Source organism: Polyodon spathula, unplaced genomic scaffold (genome assembly GCF_017654505.1).
Source record: "Polyodon spathula isolate WHYD16114869_AA unplaced genomic scaffold, ASM1765450v1 scaffolds_3866, whole genome shotgun sequence".
NCBI classification, from domain to species: domain Eukaryota; kingdom Metazoa; phylum Chordata; class Actinopteri; order Acipenseriformes; family Polyodontidae; genus Polyodon; species Polyodon spathula.
Window position 1 is genome coordinate 3,844 of NW_024475324.1, and position 15,775 is coordinate 19,618.

Genomic DNA, 15,775 nt, shown 5'->3' on the forward strand with positions numbered 1-15,775 from the left:
GATACGGCTAAATCACTAGACAAATCCACATTCAGGTTTACGACAATTTGGTCATTCCTTTCCACCTCTGCATCCACATCCACATTTACAGTGTTCTTAGTTCCCACACCAGTCATATCCTGAACCCTCCCTGCTCTCGTCCTGTTTGCAAAGGATTGTGGGCAGTCTCTAAACAAATGACCCTCCTCTCCACACAGATTACATCTTCTCTCGCTTACACAATCCATTGAAGAGTGTCCCACCTCCTTACAAACTCCACAAATTTCTTTCTTGCAAACCACTGCCAGGTGCCCCATCTCACCACACTTCCTGCACAACTTTGGTTGGCCCTGATAAAACACAAACCCTCTATTTGGTCCCAAGGTTATATCCGACGGGATGTGTCTAAACCCACCATACCCTGTAGCACTATCATAAAGCTTTACCAGAATCCTCCATGAACCATTCCAAATCTGATCTGAGTCCAGCACTCTCACAGCACTCCTTTTAACCACGCAATACCTTGCTATCCAGGTATTCACATCTTGTTCGGATACGGTTTCATTGAACATTCTAACAATCACTGTTTTCACAGAGTTATCTGTTAAAGCTTCAACTTCAAATTTCTCCAACACCTCATTAGACCCCAATTCATCCCTTACTCTCCAAAATTTCCTAAAGCTTGTATCATTTACAAAACTAACATCCCAAGAAAAGCCATTAGTCAAAGGAATGAGACAAAAAATCTCACCTGCACTAAATCCCAGAGTCCTTTGCAACACATTTTTACTAAACTCAAACCTTGTCAGTTCAGTCTTCCCATTTCCCTCTCTAAAACACTGTTTTAAACTAAAGCGCACACAACAGTGCCGCCTCACTCCAAACTTAGAAAAAGACATTCTAGTCTAAATAAAAACCACCAAAAAAGAAAAAAGAAGGAAGCCAGCCCCAAAGGGCCCTACCCCCGTAGAAAAAAAACAGCCTCCTGCTCTGCTCCTTCTTGACCTTTCCCTCCAAGAAAAGAAAACACCTCCGGGGCACCTGCACAACAAAAAGAAGAAAAAAAAATTACTTAGCAAGACAATCTACAATTGCACTATCCGCAATACACCACCGATCGCAACCCTTGATCGAGCCAAGAGGCCGAGAAGCGATGCCCACAATGGTTTTGGCCAAACGCCCCGGGCGCGGCCGCCCGCCGCAGCAGTCGTGGTACTTGCTTCTCGGGCGGGCGGAGGGAGGGAGGAAGGAAGGAAGGAAGGAAGGAAGGAGGAAGGAAGGAGGAAAGGTGCCGGGCTCCAACGGGGGCGACCGCCCTTTCTGTGCTCGTTCTGCTTTTAAACTCCAGGTGGAGCCCCTCCCTGAGGGGAAGGGCTGTCCAAAAATTGGATCGAACTCGTAAATGCTCCTCTCCACGGAAATCTTTAGTAAAAGGCGAAAGGTTTATTCGAGCTGTAGAGAAGCCGGAGCGTGCCTTTGCTGGTGGCCGAGCCCTTCCGGCCGGCCCAAAGGCACTCCCCTCTACCAAGCGGCAGCAAGGCCACGCACGCAAAACAAAAAAAGGGAACTCTTCCCAAAACGCATCTGCCGTTCCGCCCCGGCGAAAGGGCGCTTTGCTGCTGCTGCTGCTGCTGCTGCTACACTGGCCTGCTGCGTGTGTTAGGCCTGCCTGAATATGAAATATGAAAAAAAAAAAAAAAAAAAAAAAAAAAAAAAAAGAACGAAAAGAGCGGGGAAACGGCGCGGGGGGGCCGCGCAGGGTCCTTTCCCCTCAACCCCCCATCTCTCCCCCCTCCTCGAGGAGTGGGGGCTCTCTCTCTCTCTCTCTCTCTCTCTCTCTCTCTCTCTCTCTCTCTCTCTCTCTCTCTCTCTCTCTCTCTCTCTTTTGACCTTTCTGAGAAATGGGCACCGTTCCCGGAGGTACTGCAATACCGGGTCGATGCGTGGAGTGGACGGAGCAAGCCCCGCTTCCATCTCCCGCTTCCAAAAATCAATTTAATATAGACGGTCCCCCTATGGGGGACGTATCAGATATTAAACTGATAAGAACAGATGATTTTTGATATTAAATTTTATTCAGTGGTTTACATGACATTTTTCATCACTGATCCCCATGTTTCTTTACATTTCTTTTCCCCATGCACAAACCCATACATTCTAAGCATACCTTTAATTTGTGCCACAAATGCATAATACATCTCTTTAGCTGTCAAAACATCCTTGATCTTCCTGATTTGTTTGCATCTTGTATTCCATACATATTCTTTTCCCATACTAACTATGGTCCACACCACCTCATATTCTCTCTGTTTCAATTTATTCAAACCTCCACCATACAGAATGCAATCAGATGACAAGACATTATCCTCAATGACTCCTTTCATAATCCTCATCCTCACCCGCCTCCAGAACTTAGTCACAACCTGGCAGCTCCATAACGCGTGCCTCACCGTTTCTCCTACCCCACATTTCCTTGGACACAATGAATCCCTCGCACACCCATGTCTGTATAATGTATCTTTTACAGGTAATCTATTCAATGCCGCCAACCAATTTAAATCCTTTGTTGAATTATCCAAATACTTTGGTTGTAGCTGTTTCCAATTGATTTCACTATTTACCTGTACCTCTGCCCTTTTGTTTATCATTTTATCCCTAAGACATGTGTACATCCCTTTATGATTTAACACCACTTCCTTTTTCAGAATTTCTGGATGTGTTTTTAAAAACAGAGCAGCTCTTTCATAATGCCACGGCCTCTTATCTGCCCTGGGTACGACATTCCTAATATTTACTATGGATCTTAACACAAAGGAAAACCAAAACTTTATAAAAAAACAAGCTTTGTGATCTTTCTCTTCAATAATCATTTTACAAGTATTGTGGACATACAAAACCTCTAACTTTAATGGGATACATGGAACATCTCTGCCCCCTTGTGGTACTGGCATATACATCTGTTCTCTTTTAACCGATTCATACCGACCCCCCCATATAAAAGAAAACACCACCTTTGTCAGTAATAATTTACATTTTGTCGGCATAGGAAAGATATAAGCCATATAATTCAAACCTGGCAGTAGATCTGCTTTGATAACAACCACCTTCCCTGTTATAGTTAATCTCCTAACCCTCCATATATCCAATTGTGTTTTAACCCTCTCAATTTTCTCCACCCAGTTTCTTTTAGCACATTCTTCTTTGTAAAACTTAAGACCTAAAATTTTCATCCCATCTTTGCACCAGGTGAAGCCATGTCTTACATCATTCCTGTCAGCCCACCTTCCACAATACATTATCGATGACTTCCCCATGTTAATCTTTGATCCTGTTGCACGACTGAACCCCTGCAACAGCTCTACTATCCTGTCCAATCCTTTATCTGTTGACACAAATAATGTCATGTCATCTGCATATTGAGTGATTTTGACTGTATCCCCCGCCCCTCCTGGTATATGGACCCCTTTAATGTCTTTATCCTTTCTGATTAATTCCGCTAAAGGTTCGATAAAAATTACATAAAGCAAAGGAGACAGAGGGCAACCCTGCCTCACCCCTCCAAACTGTCTAACTGGTTCAGAAAAAAACCCATTTATATTTACCAAACTAAACACCTCTTTATACAATATCTGGATCCACTTTATAAAAAATGGCCCAAAATTAAATTTCTTCAACAAATTTAACAAAAAAGCGTGATTCACCCTATCAAATGCTTTCTCCTGATCTAAATTTAATAGGCATAGAGGTAAGTCTCGTTCTTTAACCCAAGTCAAAATGTCCCTTATTAAAATTAGATTTAGACAACTAGACCTCCCCTTCACTCCACATGTCTGGTCTATATTCACTATTGATGGCATTACTCTTTTTAGCCTATTTGTTAATATTTTACTTAATATTTTATAATCCACTGAGAGCAATGTTATTGGCCTCCAGTTCTCTAGCTCAGTTCTATCCCCTTTCTTGAATATAAGGCTTATTACCCCTTTCCTCATTGACTCAGGCATTATTCCCTCTTCAAAAATCTCCCTATATACCTCCACCAAATCCTTCTTTAGCAAATCCCAAAAACACACAAAGAATTCTTTGGGCAACCCATCACACCCTGGCGTTTTATTTCCTTTCATTGAATCTAGTGCTGCCTTTGCCTCAGCCTCCGTTACCTCCTCCTCCAATTGATCCTGCTCTTCACTAGTTAATTTATTCTCAATACTCCTCAACAACACATCTACCTCCTGTTGAGACACTTCCCTTTCAGCAAAGAGATCCTGATAAAACCGCCTGGCATGCCTTAACATTTCCTCCTTCCCACCAACCACCCCTTTTTCTGTTTTAAGCCCAATTACTACACTTTTAGTTTGTTTTTGCTTTACTGATTGAAAAAAAAATTTGGTTACCTTTTCATCACTTTCTTTCTCATTTATTTTAGCCAAGAAAGCAAACTCCTGGGCTTTCTGCTCAAAATAATCCCCCATTGCTCCTTTTAACCTCTTAACCTCTCCCCAGTCTATCTCTTCTCCATTATTCATTTTAGAGAACAATCCTTGTAATTTATAATTGTAACCATTTATTTTATCTCTCTCCCTCCTCCTCTGCCACCTGCAATATTTCTGACAAAATGTATTAACTTTCTTTTTTACATCTTCCCACCACCCTACCATAGAGTTGTACCCCCTTTTTAAATTCTGCCACCCTTTATACATTTCCTGGAACCTAGCCTGAAATTCCTCATCCTCCAGAACTCTTACATTAAGTTTCCAAAACCCCGTCCCTCTCTCTGGAACCTCCACCTTTATACTGACTACCAGCATTTCGTGATCCGAGCCCCAACATGGAAAAATTTTAAAATCTTGGATTGTAACCCCCACTGGTAGAAAAAAATAATCAATCCTTGATTGATCCCCTCTAGAGTTCCTCCATGTAAACCCCCCATCCTGTTTATTCATTTCTCTATAAGAGTCATAAAAAGAAAAATCAGTACACATTTTTTTAATCCACGTGGCCGAAAAATCCCTAGCACCTTGTTCCTCACTCTCCAATTTATCTAAAGACACATTAAAGTCTCCACCCATCACCACCACCCTACTAGTATTTAAAAGTGAAGGCAAACACTTAAAAAACTCCAATCTAGCCCCCCTCTTACTAGGTGCATACACATTTATACAACGAAACCTCACCCCGTTCCAATTTACATCCACACACAACACTCTTCCAGGATTAACAGAACATGAGCTCTCAATAACAAAACCCCTTCCCTTAAATAGTATCCCCACCCCATCAGCGTGCACATGCCCAATGCTCCAACATGAAGGTCCTTCTTTCCATTCTTTTGAAAACGTCTTTATATCTCCATTATCTTTTAAATGGCATTCTTGGAGGAATGCTACATCAAAGTTCACAGTCGCCAATGAAAACAAAAAGGTTTTTCTTTTCCCAATGTCCCTCAAGCCTCTTGCATTAATTGTCAGTACTTTAAATGCCATTAGGTAGTTTTAAAGAAGCGATTCTCTCACTCACCTGTCTCTTCACGTTGTTTCTTGCTTCCCTCTGCTCTCAACAACATTCCTGTTGTGTGAGCAAATGTCTCAACCCCTCCAGGACTCAAATATCCTTTCTGCCCAGATGTGTTGGCTTCGCACACAGAGTAGTCTTCTCCTTCTTCCAGCTCCTTCATACTGCTTACCAATGGATCGAATCTATTATAAGTGGTTACAGCTGTGACCACCCCTTTTAGCCCTTTCTTCTCCTCCGGCTCTTCCTCTTTTTTCTCACCTGAAGCTTTTCTCTTGTTCCTTGCTTCCATCCATTCCATTCCTTCCGAATTCTCTCTGGCCTCCTCCATCTCATGCTCATCCTCACCCCACTCCTTTACTGAAGAAAGCTCAGCCGAAGACTCTCCTTCGCTATCAGTGACATCAGAAACATCCAACCCCATCCATTTTGCATAATCCTCTTTGGACTCTTCCTCTGAGCTCTTGGGACTTGGGTCTTCCTTCTGCTGGTCTTGCATGCTTGCATCCTCTGCCCTTTTATCTACTGTCACTGACTGCTCCTCTGCTTCCTGCTGTTCTGCCGGTGGTGGTCTAGCTACTGTTGCCTCTGCATATGTTCTTCTCTTTTGAGGACAGGATTTATACAAGTGTCCAGGATCTCCACACAGGTTACAGCTCTTCGCTTTTGTGCAGTCTTTAGCCTTATGGCCACTTCCATTACAATTACTGCAATGATCTTCCATGCAGTCCACCATAACATGGCCAAACTGGCCACATTTTCTACAATAACGTGGCTGTCCTGGATAAAAAAGATAGCCTTTATTAGGCCCAATTGAAAAGTTACTTGGAGGGTGTCTGACTCCTCCTATTCCTTCCGGGTCCTTTTTAAAAGTAACTGTATATCTCCTTTTTCCATTCCAGATATCATATTCATTCTTTATTTTCTCTCCATTTTGCACTTGGTCACAGTAGCGCAATAAAAAGGTCTTTATTTCATTCTCTTGCACAAAAGGGTTGAACATATGCACAGTTAGTGTTCTCACCTCTCTGGTGTACAGCATCTCCATTTTGATTCCAAAAAAACAAGGAAGGTTTCTCTTCTTTTTGTAGATTTCCCAAACGTTGTAACAAAGAGACTCCGAAACCAAGGTGATGTCGTATATCCTGGTCTTCAAGAATTCCTGCAAACAGAATATTTGCTGTGGAAATATGCCGAGCTCTCCCATCAAGATCTTCTCCATAAGAAATTTTAAATCCACTTTTCTGCGTAGCTCCTCATCTTCTGCTAACTCCAAACGCACAGTGTTCTTCAATCGCACCCTGGGGGTCGACGGTGATCCTAGATTCTCCATTCTGATGGCGTCTCAAGAGCTGCGGTCAGGCCACATACACTTGATCAGAGCCAAGAGGCCGAGAAGCGATGCCCACAATGGTTTTGGCCAAACGCCCCGGGCGCGGCCGCCCGCCGCAGCAGTCGTGGTACTTGCTTCTCGGGCGGGCGGAGGGAGGAAGGAAGGAAGGAAGGAAGGAAGGAAGGAAGGAAGGAAGGAAGGAAGGAAAGGTGCCGGGCTCCAACGGGGGCGACCGCCCTTTCTGTGCTCGTTCTGCTTTTAAACTCCAGGTGGAGCCCCTCCCTGAGGGGAAGGGCTGTCCAAAAATTGGATCGAACTCGTAAATGCTCCTCTCCACGGAAATCTTTAGTAAAAGGCGAAAGGTTCATTCGAGCTGTAGAGAAGCCGGAGCGTGCCTTTGCTGGTGGCCGAGCCCTTCCGGCCGGCCCAAAGGCCCAAAGGCCCTCCCCTCTGCCAAGCGGCAGCGAGGCCACGCACGCAAAACAAAAACAGGGAACTCCTCCCAAAACGCATCTGCCGTTCCGCCCCGGCGAAAGGGCGCTTTGCTGCTGCTGCTGCTGCTGCTGCTACACTGGCCTGCTGCGTGTGTTAGGCCTGCCTGAATGAAATGAAAAATGAAAAAAAAAAAAAAAAAAAAAAAAAAAAAAGAACGAAAAGAGCGGGAAAACGGCGCGTCCCAGGAAAGGGGAGGTGGGGGGGAGGGAGGGAGGGTGGGGCTCTCTCTCTCTCTCTCTCTCTCTCTCTCTCTCTCTCTCTCTCTCTCTCCTCTCTCTCTCTCTCTCTCCCTTCTCTCTCTCCCTCTCCCTCTAGAGAGAGCAGAGGAGCAGAGAAGTCAGAGGAGAGCTAGGAGAGACGTGAATAATCTGGAGAGAGACTCTCTCTCTCTCTCTGTCCTTTCTGAGAACTGTGCACCGTTCCCGGAGGTACTGCAATACCGGGTCGATGCGTGGAGTGGACGGAGCAAGCCCCGCTTCCATCTCCCGCTTCCAAAAATCCATTTAATATAGACGGTCCCCCTATGGGGGACGTATCAGATATTAAACTGATAAGAACAGATACTACACTTGATCTGAGCCAAGAGGCCGAGAAGCGATGCCCACAATGGTTTTGGCCAAACGCCCCGGGCGCGGCCGCCCGCCGCAGCAGTCGTGGTACTTGCTTCTCGGGCGGGCGGAGGGAGGAAGGAAGGAAGGAAGGAAGGAAGGAAGGAAGGAAGGAAGGAAGGAAAGGTGCCGGGCTCCAACGGGGGCGACCGCCCTTTCTGTGCTCGTTCTGCTTTTAAACTCCAGGTGGAGCCCCTCCCTGAGGGGAAGGGCTGTCCAAAAATTGGATCGAACTCGTAAATGCTCCTCTCCACGGAAATCTTTAGTAAAAGGCGAAAGGTTCATTCGAGCTGTAGAGAAGCCGGAGCGTGCCTTTGCTGGTGGCCGAGCCCTTCCGGCCGGCCCAAAGGCCCAAAGGCCCTCCCCTCTGCCAAGCGGCAGCGAGGCCACGCACGCAAAACAAAAACAGGGAACTCCTCCCAAAACGCATCTGCCGTTCCGCCCCGGCGAAAGGGCGCTTTGCTGCTGCTGCTGCTGCTACACTGGCCTGCTGCGTGTGTTAGGCCTGCCTGAATATGAAAAATGAAAAAAAAAAAAAAAAAAAAAAAAAAAAAAAAAAAAAAAACGAAAAGAAAGAAAACGGCGCGTCCCAGGAAAGGGGAGGGTGGGGGGGAGGGAGGGAGGGAGGGTGGGGCTCTCTCTCTCTCTCTCTCTCTCTCTCTCTCTCTCTCTCTCTCTCTCTCTCTCTCTCTCTCTCTCTCTCTCTCTTCTCTCTCTCTCTCTCTTTGACCTTTCTGAGAAATGGGCACCGTTCCCGGAGGTACTGCAATACCGGGTCGATGCGTGGAGTGGACGGAGCAAGCCCCGCTTCCATCTCCCGCTTCCAAAAATCCATTTAATATAGACGGTCCCCCTATGGGGGACGTATCAGATATTAAACTGATAAGAACAGATACTACACTTGATCTGAGCCAAGAGGCCGAGAAGCGATGCCCACAATGGTTTTGGCCAAACGCCCCGGGCGCGGCCGCCCGCCGCAGCAGTCGTGGTACTTGCTTCTCGGGCGGGCGGAGGGAGGAAGGAAGGAAGGAAGGAAGGAAGGAAGGAAGGAAGGAAGGGAGGAAGGAAGGAAGGAAGGAAAGGTGCCGGGCTCCAACGGGGGCGACCGCCCTTTCTGTGCTCGTTCTGCTTTTAAACTCCAGGTGGAGCCCCTCCCTGAGGGGAAGGGCTGTCCAAAAATTGGATCGAACTCGTAAATGCTCCTCTCCACGGAAATCTTTAGTAAAAGGCGAAAGGTTTATTCGAGCTGTAGAGAAGCCAGAGCGTGCCTTTGCTGGTGGCCGAGCCCTTCCGGCCGGCCCAAAGGCCCAAAGGCCCTCCCCTCTGCCAAGCGGCAGCGAGGCCACGCACGCAAAACAAAAACAGGGAACTCCTCCCAAAACGCATCTGCCGTTCCGCCCCGGCGAAAGGGCGCTTTGCTGCTGCTGCTGCTACACTGGCCTGCTGCGTGTGTTAGGCCTGCCTGAATATGAAATATGAAAAAAAAAAAAAAAAAAAAAAAAAAAAAAAAAAAAAAAAAAAACGGCGCGTCCCAGGAAACGGCGCGAGGGTCCTCCCCTCCCACCCCTCCCCCCCCCCCTCTCTCTCTCTCTCTCTCTCTCTCTCTCTCTCTCTCTCTCTCTCTCTCTCTCTCTCTCTCTCTCTCTCTCTCTCTCTCTCTCTCTCTTTCTTTTTGACCTTTCTGAGAAATGGGCACCGTTCCCGGAGGTACTGCAATACCGGGTCGATGCGTGGAGTGGACGGAGCAAGCCCCGCTTCCATCTCCCGCTTCCAAAAATCCATTTAATATAGACGGTCCCCCTATGGGGGACGTATCAGATATTAAACTGATAAGAACAGATTTTTTTTTTTTTTTTTTTTTTTTTAATAATTATTACAATCAACACAATACAATTAACACAATGAACACAAAATACAAACAACACAAAACACAATTAACACAATACACAACACCATCAGTTAACAGGTACTTTTAAACACTTTTGTACAGGAGAGCGCATGTCCTTAAATAACGTCCTCATCCTGCCTTGACAAGCCCAGACACTCCAACCTGACACCAGCACAGCCCGGCCACCTCTCCCACCGCCAGATCCTCACCGCTTCTTCACGCCCCCTCCTGTTGACATCTCGCAACACATAGTCCCGTATGGCTCTCAGGCCAATCTCATAGGTCTCACGGCAGTTCAAGGTCTCATATTTTAAGACAAGGATATTTCTTGCCTTCCACAAGGCCTCCTTAAAACAATTAACCACACACCACAACTGCCATGAGCCTTCCTCCTTCTTCTTTGGTCCATACAGGACCAGCTGTTCCTCCAACAGGTTGCTTCCCATCCACACAGCCAACAGGGGGGACGCCTTCCTCCACAAGCGCCTGGCAGGCACGCACTCCCATAACAGATGACCCACCGATTCTTCCGCCCCACAGCCCTGAAAAGGACATCTAGGGGTCTTGCACATCCCTCTGTTATGCATCACCGCTCTCACTGGCAACACCTCATGCATGGTCAGCCAGGCCAGGTCTTTATGCTGGTTCATCAAGGCAGGATGGGCAGCATTCCTCCACGCCTTCTCCGGGTCACCTATTGCAACCCTCTTTATGGGACATGTGGTCACACTCTCCTGCACAAAAGAAAGCAGTTTCCTTGGATTTAAAAGCACGTCTTTATTTACCTTGCCCATCAGCTTCACCTTTAAAAACTTTTTTAACACTGCGTACACAAAGGGAGGATCAAAAACAACCGGGACAGTAAGGGGGATCTTTAAAATTCCTAGAAACCTTAAAAACGCCCCCATAAAAAACCTCACAAACAAAGCCCCTTGACACTCCCCCCTTAAAACCAATTGAACGTGCCTGCAGACTGCGTGAGCATATAAAAACAACTCTAATTCTGGGAGCCCCTTGCCCCCCTTTAATGCCCCTTTACACACCACCTCTCTCTTCAAGCGCTCCCACTTACCACCCCAGAAAAAACTAAACAGCTGCCTTTTCAAAACTGTGATAACAGTCATAGGGGGTGGGAAGACCACTCCGACGTACAAAAGCAAGGGGAGGATGACCGCCTTGACGATGAGCACCTTCCCCTCCAATGTCAGGCTCCTCTGCGTCCAAAGTCCCATTTTCTGGCCCACTTTCTTTGAGACCTCCACCCAATTGCTCAGACCAGATCCTGTGGCGTCCATCCTTATTCCTAAAACCTTGATAAAATCAGTTCTCACGCATACCCCAACATCAGGCACACCCTCCCATCCCCCAAACAACATGCACTCCGACTTCTCCTTATTCAGCTTGGACCCGGAGGCCACACAAAAACACCCACACTGCCACAACGCCCGTTTAACTGCTCTCTCACTCACACACAACACATTCACATCATCCATATACAATACACACTTTACCTCAGCTCCTCCACCCCCCGGGATCGCCAGCCCCCTGATCACCTTGTCTTTCCGGAGGACCTGAGCCAAAGGTTCCATACAACAGATAAAAAGCAGGGGGGACAGCGGGCAGCCCTGTCTTACTCCACACTTGATATCAATACGACCGGACAGCTTCCCATTGATACTCACTCTACTCCCTATATTACTATAGAGGAGACTTACCCACTTAACAATTTGATCCGTAAACCCCATTTTTATCAAAACCTTGAGCATAAACTCATGAGAGATCCTGTCGTATGCCTTCTCCAAGTCCAAATTCAAAAGGCATACCGGCACCTTACGGTCCTGTGCAAAAAGGACAGCATCTCTCAGTAAGATAAGGCTGTCCGTGATCTTCCGCCCTGGAACGCCACAGGTCTGATCTGGATGGATTACCTCGCCAATCACCGTCCTCATTCTGCAAGTTAAAATCTTGGAAAAACATTTATAATCCACATTTAAAAGAGTTAGAGGTCTCCAGTTCGCCAGCTCCTCTTTGCAGTTCTTTTTGAACACCAGGACTATAATCCCCTGCCTAAAGGACGCTGGCATCTCCTCCTTCAGTAAAGCCTCATTGAATACCCTGGTTAAGTCCGGCCCAACCAAGTTCCAACAGGTCTTGTAGAATTCTCTGGGCAGGCCGTCCCCTCCAGGCGTCTTCCCATCCCTGAATGACTCCATAGCAGCAGCAGCTTCCTCCAGGGAGATCGCCCCATTCAATACCTCACCCTGACACACCCTCTTCTCCAGCCCCTCCAACATATCACTCACCATGCTCTCATCAATCACCTTCCTTTCATACAACTTGGTGTAAAACCTCTCAGCCACATCTATCATGCCATCTGTCTCCTTCCTCACCACCCCACTCTCATCTCTCAACCCATACATCACCTTACTGCCACTCATCACTTTCTTAAAGAAGTACCTAGAGCACTTCTCGTTCTCCTCTAAATGCCGCACCTTACTCTCCACAATCACACTCTTGGTTTTGTTAACATGCAACACTTTTAATTTGCTCTTGATCTCACACACATCACACGCCACATCACACCCCATACTCCCCAATTCATACATCCTATTCAACTTCCTTTGCAACCGGCTCACCTTCTCTCTCTCCATTCTCGCCATCCGCACCCCCACTCCCACAAAAAACTTTTTAATTTTATTTTTTATGCACTCCCACCACTCACCCACTGAGTCAAACATTTCTTCCAATGACTGCCACCCCTTGTACCTCCTTTCAAATTCACTCATCACCCCCTTATTCTTTAACACACTCACATTCAATTTCCACACCCCTCTCCCCACCACACACACCCCTTCCAATCTCACCTCCGCACACATCATCACGTGGTCAGAATAAAACACAGGCACACACGCGCATGCCACCCACTCCACATCCTTTGAAGAAAAAATAAAGTCAATCCTGGAAGCCCTCACACCCGCTGCATCTGACCACGTGTACCCCACTAGCCCTGGATTCAACCTCCTAAACCCATCCACCAATTGAGCGTCCTGCACAATGCTCCCCAACATCTTAGAAGTTTTATCCAGCTTCACCACCTCACCCTTCCTATCACTCTCACTTAACACACAATTGAAATCCCCTCCCCAAATCACAATCTTTGATGTTTTCACAAACACCCTCAGTTTCTCAAAACACTCAGCCCTTTCATGCTTATCTGGTGAGGCATACACATTTATAACCCTCACCTCCTTCCCCATCCACTCCACATCCACAACCACCGCTCTCCCACACTCAACCACAGTTTTACTTTTAATCTCTATATTCCTATTTTTGAATAACACAGCCACACCTGCATTCTTACAATCATTTGCCCCTGACCACACCGATGCACCATACACCCACATACTCTCAAATTCCTTATAGGCTTCTCTAAAGGGGAGTCCACACTCCTGCAACAGCAACACATCCGCCTTTAAACTACCCAAGGAATCTAAAATCATTTTACACCTGACCTTACTCCTCACACTCCTCACATTAATAGTTGCTATGGACAGCGCCATCACAACGTTTAGACAAACTATTAATGACCTAACCATCATGGGCTTAAAGAGTCACCTCCCACTCCACCCGCAAAAACTTTCACCCCCGTATCGTCTAAGAAGGGATCACTACTACCCTCCCCCGCTTTCCCCTGCCCCCCATACTCTTCTCTCAAAGACCCAACAGAGCTAGGTGACGATCCAACCTCCTCCGCTCTCCTGGACCCTCGTTTTTTTTTCCTCCTTCCCCCCACTCTCACACCCCCATCCCCATCAGATTTCCTTTTACTTGGACCCTTCTCCTGATCCATCTCACTCTCACTATCACCCTCCTCCCCTCCTTCAGACATCACCTCGCCCTTCCCTTCCCCCTCCTTCCCTGAGACCCTGAAATCTTGTACCTCTTCCCCCTCCTGACTCCCTCCCCCCTCCTCCCCCCTCCTATTCTGCACCTCCACCACGCTCCCTGTGTCACTCTCCTCACTCTCCCCTTCTGACTGTGAAACTGCAAGGTCCTCCTCCGCTAGATTACTCCCCATCCCCCCTCCCTCCTCATACTTACTCCCTCCCTCTCCCTGCTCACAACTCTCCATATATTCCTCCCCTCCCCCCTGCTCACTACTCTCCTTGACGGGGGTGCGGAAGTGGAAAGAGTGATCCCTTCCCCTCTCTCTCTCTCTCCCTCTCTTCCCCCTCCTTCCTTCTCTCCCTCCGCCCCTCCCTCTCCTCTCTTTCTCTCTCCTCCCTCTCTGCCCTCTCACTCTCCTCCCTCCTCCTAGTCCTATTTGCAAAGGAGCGGGGACAATTACTAAAGAAATGCTCTCTACTCCCACACAAATTACACGACCTTTGCATCTCACACTCACTCGCCACGTGCCCCTCCTTTTTACAAACATAGCAAATAATTTTTGTGCACCCAGCTGCTAAGTGACCCATCGCCCCACACCTCCTACACAACTTAGGCTGCCCAAAATAGTGCACATACCCTCGGTTATTCCCCAAGGTGATCTCCGACGGTATAATCCCATAACCTTCATACCCCCACCTATCCCTCTTCAAACTTACACGCACCCTCCAGGCTCCTGTCCATATTTTATCACTATCCATCACTTTCACTGCTTCCTCCACTGAACTACAATACCTTGACAACCATGTGCATACATCCTTACCCTCCACCATCTCTGAACCCATTCTAACTATCACCACCCTTTTTGATGTGTCCGTCAGAACTGTGAGCTGAAATTTCTTCAGAACGTTACTTTGGAGAGACTGTTCAAACAGCCCCTGACACCTCTCCATAGCCTCTCTTGTACAAAAGCTAACATCCCATTCATTGCCTTTCCCCACAGAAATCAAGCAGTTCAACTCCTCAGGCTTAAAACCTAATTCCTTCTGCAGGATTTGACGGGAAAACTCAAGCCGATTTAGATCTATTTTCTCCTCCCCAACCATATACTCGGCTTTGATTCCTATTCTCAAACAATTAAAACGACGCTCGGAAAAATTCCGGAATGCCATCTTAATCTGCCCTTTACAACCAAAAAGAAACACAAATATAATAGAACAAAAAAGGTCCAGATAAGGTGCCCTCAAAGGGTCCCCCTTACCTGAAAAAGCAACGAACTCCTCGTCTAAACGACCCCGGCAACTCTCTCCTCCCTAGGACCACAGCTACCAGCAAACAATATTGCCACCGTTACCTTACCTTACCTTACCTTACCTTACCTTACCTTACCTTACCTTACCTTACCAATCTCTTCTCAAATCAGCTGCTGCGGACAAGCCACATACAACCAGATCTTAGCCAAGAGGCCGAGAAGCGATGCCCACAATGGTTTTGGCCAAACGCCCCGGGCGCGGCCGCCCGCCGCAGCAGTCGTGGTACTTGCTTCTCGGGCGGGCGGGCGGAGGGAGGAAGGAAGGAAGGAAGGAAGGAAAGGTGCCGGGCTCCAACGGGGGCGACCGCCCTTTCTGTGCTCGTTCTGCTTTTAAACTCCAGGTGGAGCCCCTCCCTGAGGGGAAGGGCTGTCCAAAAATTGGATCGAACTCGTAAATGCTCCTCTCCACGGAAATCTTTAGTAAAAGGCGAAAGGTTCATTCGAGCTGTAGAGAAGCCGGAGCGTGCCTTTGCTGGTGGCCGAGCCCTTCCGGCCGGCCCAAAGGCCCAAAGGCCCTCCCCTCTGCCAAGCGGCAGCGAGGCCACGCACGCAAAACAAAAACAGGGAACTCCTCCCAAAACGCATCTGCCGTTCCGCCCCGGCGAAAGGGCGCTTTGCTGCTGCTGCTGCTGCTGCTGCTACACTGGCCTGCTGCGTGCGTTAGGCCTGCCTGAATATGAAATATGAAAAAAAAAAAAAAAAAAAAAAAAAAAAAAAAAAAAAGAGCGGGAAAACGGCGCGTCCCAGGAAAGGGGAGGTGGGGAGGG

The 15,775-nt window shown here is 47.5% G+C and overlaps 8 non-coding genes and 1 pseudogene across 8 annotated transcripts; all 9 read right to left on the minus strand.

Moving 5' to 3' along the window:
* Window positions 1-1,333: 1,333 nt before the first annotated feature.
* LOC121312422 lies at window positions 1,334-1,451 on the minus strand. Its single transcript, XR_005949827.1, has one exon. It is a non-coding gene; the product is annotated as a U5 spliceosomal RNA (small nuclear RNA).
* A 426-nt stretch (window positions 1,452-1,877) lies between these two features.
* LOC121312427 lies at window positions 1,878-2,055 on the minus strand (annotated as a pseudogene).
* A 5,040-nt stretch (window positions 2,056-7,095) lies between these two features.
* Window positions 7,096-7,213, minus strand: LOC121312423. Its single transcript, XR_005949828.1, has one exon. It is a non-coding gene; the product is annotated as a U5 spliceosomal RNA (small nuclear RNA).
* Window positions 7,214-7,721: 508 nt separating this feature from the next.
* On the minus strand, window positions 7,722-7,914 carry LOC121312421. The gene has a single exon (XR_005949826.1). It is a non-coding gene; the product is annotated as a U2 spliceosomal RNA (small nuclear RNA).
* A 201-nt stretch (window positions 7,915-8,115) lies between these two features.
* On the minus strand, window positions 8,116-8,233 carry LOC121312424. The gene has a single exon (XR_005949829.1). It is a non-coding gene; the product is annotated as a U5 spliceosomal RNA (small nuclear RNA).
* Window positions 8,234-8,661: 428 nt separating this feature from the next.
* Window positions 8,662-8,854, minus strand: LOC121312426. Its single transcript, XR_005949831.1, has one exon. It is a non-coding gene; the product is annotated as a U2 spliceosomal RNA (small nuclear RNA).
* A 217-nt stretch (window positions 8,855-9,071) lies between these two features.
* On the minus strand, window positions 9,072-9,189 carry LOC121312429. Its single transcript, XR_005949833.1, has one exon. It is a non-coding gene; the product is annotated as a U5 spliceosomal RNA (small nuclear RNA).
* Window positions 9,190-9,608: 419 nt separating this feature from the next.
* Window positions 9,609-9,797, minus strand: LOC121312428. Its single transcript, XR_005949832.1, has one exon. It is a non-coding gene; the product is annotated as a U2 spliceosomal RNA (small nuclear RNA).
* Window positions 9,798-15,355: 5,558 nt separating this feature from the next.
* On the minus strand, window positions 15,356-15,473 carry LOC121312425. Its single transcript, XR_005949830.1, has one exon. It is a non-coding gene; the product is annotated as a U5 spliceosomal RNA (small nuclear RNA).
* Window positions 15,474-15,775: the final 302 nt, after the last annotated feature.